Source organism: Fulmarus glacialis, unplaced genomic scaffold (assembly GCF_000690835.1).
Source record: "Fulmarus glacialis isolate BGI_N327 unplaced genomic scaffold, ASM69083v1 scaffold1640, whole genome shotgun sequence".
In the NCBI taxonomy this organism is placed as follows: domain Eukaryota; kingdom Metazoa; phylum Chordata; class Aves; order Procellariiformes; family Procellariidae; genus Fulmarus; species Fulmarus glacialis.
In genome coordinates, this window is record NW_009186859.1 from 25,460 (window position 1) to 30,800 (window position 5,341).

The window sequence follows — 5,341 nt, forward strand, 5'->3', positions numbered from 1 at the left end:
TCTGTCAGAATAATGGACAGAGATGACTTAAACTGCAACAGCACTGCAGTAAAGTATAAGAATCCCCGATAAGAGTAATCTTGGAAGTTATACGTCCCAGTCCCTACCTTGTCTAACACCGTGATGTTCAATACCAGTGATCCTCTTTAAACACGACTCACTTTAACAGAGAAACAAGGACCGGCAGAATCCCAACATACTTTAGCAGAATAATGGACAGAGATGACTTAAACTGCAACAGCACTGCAGTAAAGTATAAGAATCCCCGATAAGAGTAATCTTGGAAGTTATACGTCCCAGTCCCTACCTTGTCTAACACCGTGATGTTCAATACCAGTGATCCTCTTTAAACACGACTCACTTTAACAGAGAAACAAGGACCGGCAGAATCCCAACATACTTTAGTTCCATACTTAGCAGGAAAATTAAGTACTGAAGAGGTCTTACCTGGGTTTCAGACAGCCAAGTGTTTCATCTGGAAACGAGCACAGCCGACTGAGGGAAGCAAGCAAAGGCATACCTGTGCGCTTCAGCTGGAGAAGACAGCGCGTCCCCCGAGGCACCGAGGTGTAGGTGAGAATGAGACCCAGCCTGCAACCTGCCAAAGGCTTGATTTGTGAACTCTTTCTGCCGGAGCTTCTGGCATCAGGAAATATGTGCAGTGAAAGAAAATTGTGACAGGTTAAGTTCACGGCAGAAAAAGTTCATGCAACTGAAAAGAGAAGGCTGGGATTCTTAAAGTGCTGGCAAACAACTCTCTAACTGTTTTTTAATTAAACAACTGTTCGCTTGGTCCGGTTTGCAACCAAACGTCCAAGTCTTTACAGCTACTTAACATCAGAAGTCTGGTGGCACTGGTTTATCTGAACACGGGCTAGAAAGGACGACTCCTCACGGTGGGGATGCAAACAGTCTGGAAGGGCTGATTTTGGGCTTTGAGGTGACTGTAAACATGCCTACCTGAAAGCTGTGATCGCACCCCTGTGGACCTATCGAGCCAGCTTCAGATTAGCTCAAGCTCTGGATCACTGCTGTGAGCACTAGGCTTTTTCCAATTTAAAGCTAAAGACAACATGGCAACTTGAGTCACAGCTTTGCACTTCAGCACAAGCTTCGCCTGTAACTGCCCACAGCGGCAAGCACGGGGCAGGGTGGGGTGCGGCGTACAGCGCGGTCGCGGGAAACGTGGTGATGGAGCAGCTCCGATATGGCATTCACCAGCTCATGCACAGAACTGGCCACTGTGTTTTTGTTGTCTTTGTTGAAACCTGTGGCACTTTGATTCCAGTTTTCAGAATGGCAGGTTGTCTTGGGTACACATTTTTAGTTGTGATATATTTGTTATCAGTTCTCCTCTGATTGCTTGTAAGGTTTAATTCATGATTGTCTGTAAAGTATCATCACATCCTCAAACAGAAGGTTTTCTATATGTGCAAAATACGTTTTATAAACTAATCATCGCTTTTCTTTTGGTAGTTCCTATTCTTTGAGAAAAAAAAAAAAAAAGATACCTGTCCTTTAATTCTATTGCAATGCTCAGTACTAGGTCCTCTGCCATTAATATGATTGTTCGCTCTAGCAGAAATAATTCATATACTTAAATTTTTTGAAATTATTTTCCTCAAGTGCTTGTGGAAATTACTTGTGGGAGACTTTTTTCAGGCTAATTTAATCTGCATTTGGTTTGTACTCATGCATGATTAATTATTGTACAGATGGTTTATATTTAGTGGCTTTCAATATTAAGAAATAATAGACTAAATAATATATTAAGACATTAATCTTACTTTTTATGTGTAAGCAGTATGTCAAGTGCTCTCTGAAAGAGTGACATATAACTGAAGAAAGTTATTATTATGAGGCTACTAAATTATAGAATGGTTGATGTTTTATTAGCATATTTGGTAGAGAATTCAGATTTTGTTACAGAGAAGTTATGTGAGAAGTAAATATCAAGGAAGATTTATTTGCAGAATATAGCTGGTCCTGTGTTTTGATTTATGTGGGACCCCAAGCAAGAAGGAGGTTTTAAACTGCTTGAGGCAGGGATTAAGAAACTTCTTTCTTGCTTCTTTAATCTCTCCACTGGTAAAGGATCTGGATTTATAATGCATCACTCGTCCCGTGTTGGCTGGAGGGTGGATAGCATTGGTGCGTGATTTTTCAAGTCGTCACAGGTCCTACGGTTGTCATTTCTTAGGCCCAAGGTATACCCGTAACACACACGAAGGACAGGAATTGCTAGCACTTCGGCGCATATTCCCTTCACAGACACCAACCAGCAGTGGGGGAGAGGGCAGGAGCAGAGGCACCAGGCACGCTCCAGAGCCTGGCCCTGGGATGCCGACTGATGGGCAGTCGGCACCAGCTCGTACAGATACGCGTTTTCCTCCAATGGACATTCCGAATAAAAATGTCTCTTTGGGTATATGGATTTTTTCCCCTGTAATGAAAATGTGAAAAACATCAGGAAAAAAAATCTGGGTTTCTTTAAAGTTTCAATAAGAAATAAAATTATTTGAGCCTGGGAAAAGTAAGTATTTAATCTAAACAAATCACCTGGGCTTCCTTTAGAGTCAATGCAGAAAGATGGGGATCCCTACCGGCTCCATCCTACCACCATCTTTAGATACTTTCCCTAAAGAGGTAAATCCCCCTTTGGAGGTATCCGCTGCTTTCCTTTGGTTATGGGCAGCCCAGTTCCCCACCTTAGGACAGATGCCTGTATTTTAAGCAACTAAAGTGTACTGAGATGAATCCCATCGATAAAGAACTGGCCAAAATCATAAATGAAATCTAATGGTCCAAAAAGCAAAACCATCTTGCTACTTTTGTCTCTCTCCTCTTTTGTTTCTGCTCTCATTTCTTCAAGCATATTTTATGCTTAAAGTGTAATTTCTCAAAGGCAAAGACTGTGCATTTTTTGGTTTTCTACACACTGGGAGAATGTAGCACTGAATAATAAAAGCAGAATGAAGTATAAGCTTACAATAAAATAAGAGAAGTATTTTATTTGACAGATCTGATCAGGAGAGAGCTAAGGACAGCAGAAGAATATACTGCGGTGCCCAGGGGCAGTGGGAGAGGGAGGCCACCCCGCCCCCAGCCTCTTTGCCTCTGCATCCCACCAGCTGGCTGCTCCTCCATATCTTGCATCCTGGAGCAAACAGCTACTTTTAAAATTGTGTTTAATAATTGTTTAAATGAGCTTTTCCACATTTCAAAAGGATGTAAAGTCTATTTATAAATTACGAGAAGCTTCTTCATTTTCTAACAGTCACAGCACCCCATGGTGCCCTTCACCTTTTGTGTGCAAGTCAGATATTTGAAGTCTCTTTGTTTTTTTCACCACAAACAAGAAATCCAGTTTCAACTTGAATATTATCTCCCTGGCAGGCACAGTGTTGCTGATTGTTGTAAGAAAAAAGAAAGAGAGGATGATGAACTGTATTTTTTAAAATATCAGTGTGATTTTTCAAAGTGCTATTCAAGACATATATATTCAAGATATAACGTTTCATGTTATTTCCTAAGGTCCTGACACTTCCAAGCTGGCAGTGCAACTGGCAGGATGAGAAGTCTGGCACATACCTTATTGCAATCTCATGTTAGTTTATTCAGAATCAGTGAGTTCATGCAGTACAACTGGACAAGGCTGTTGCTAGGAACCTTCTCACATCAATAAACAAAAGTGCTTGAAATTTTTCACTTTTCATTGCTTATTGGCCTATTAATCAGAAATAATTACTCTCCCTAAACTCAAAAGAAGAACGGATTACTGTGCACGAAAACACAGCAGAGGTGACTAACATGCAAAAAAAAAATGGGAATATGCTCAGGAAGAAATAACTGAAGACACATATGAGGAAAAGGAAGCAAAAGAGCTTTTCCAACCTGTTGGAGCCTGTTCCAACGTGTTGCAGCCTAGTCTGCAGGGCTGCCTCTGGCCCCCTCTACTTCCCTCCCAACTGGACCTCCTGGATGAACCCAAAGCCTTCTTCACCCTTTATCGAGCCTGGAACCCTGTTAACAGTACCCAGCTCTGGCCACCATATCCAGACGCCATGGGACTACACCCATTGGTGACACACTGCATGGGATCAGAGACACAGCAGCATTGATGCCAGGATGTGGACAAAGGCTGAAGCTACAGCAGCAGCAGTGGAGAACTGTTAGATCAGTACAGCTATACGCTGAAGCTGAACTCCTAGGTGCTCTGGACGCCCTCCCAAAGGGGCCCGTCCCCCTACCACAGACCCCATGAATAGTCTTTCCCCCCTTGTGGCTGTAACCACGGTTCCTCAGAGCTTGAGATATGGCCCTGCTTTTTGTTTTGTACATTGTTAGGTTAGCTACGGTGAGCTTTTAGATATATTTCTCTAGTGATGATTTATTATTCCTGAATAATAAATTGTAAAACCCCATGGAACTGGCATCCCCCTGATGAAGGCTGCCTTCCAGGTGGGAACGCAAAGTGAGGTCCAGCCTAGAGAGCCGCAAATAACTCTCCTTTCATGTGCCCCCCTCTCTCCCTCCTCTTTTCTTGCACACAGCAGTGTTTCCACAGCTGTTTGGAGAACCTCTGTTGGCTCTGCTATGGATTTTGAGACACCAACAAAGACCCAGACTGGAGAAGTGCTTCACCCTGGAGTATTTGCTCCTACGGGTTGTTGTCAGCCACAGCTGCCCGGGGCGTTCTGCTGTGTCCCTGGTGAACTTCCACAGGGGAACGAAGGGAAAGTACACCAAGGAAAGCAGATGTGCCCTCCCAAGCACACTCTCTGGCTTCCTGGCTTTATTCGGCCCCGTTAAGCCCACATACAAGTTTCCTCCATGATTATGAGGAGAAAACTGCATTTTGAGGCTTTAACGGAAGTGCTGACAGCTATATACGTAAACCCCACAACTGTAGGAATTAACCATGCACATTTTCTCTTCTAAAATAGGGTCTCCACTAAAAAGGGAGAGTTGTATATGGGACTTGCAGGAGTTCAGAGAAGCTATATTTATACTGATGACTTTATCAGGAATAATCTAAAGTCTCTGCAAATAAGACAACTGGAAAAGATTCTTAAAAGCTAATATTTGCTTTGCATGTCTCACTATTTTAGCTACATGGAAGGTTTGCTTCTCAGAGAACTGGTGCTCATTTCAGGCCATTCAAGGCAAGGTGCTTCACATTAGTCACGAGAAATTGCTATTTTTAAAGACAATTTGACTAAAGATTTTTTTGAAAGACATTTGTTCAATTACTTTCTTCAAGAAAACAAAAACTGCAAAGTACACACAACACAGGGGCCAGAGGGTATAGTCCTTGCAACTCCGCCAACAAATTGACTCA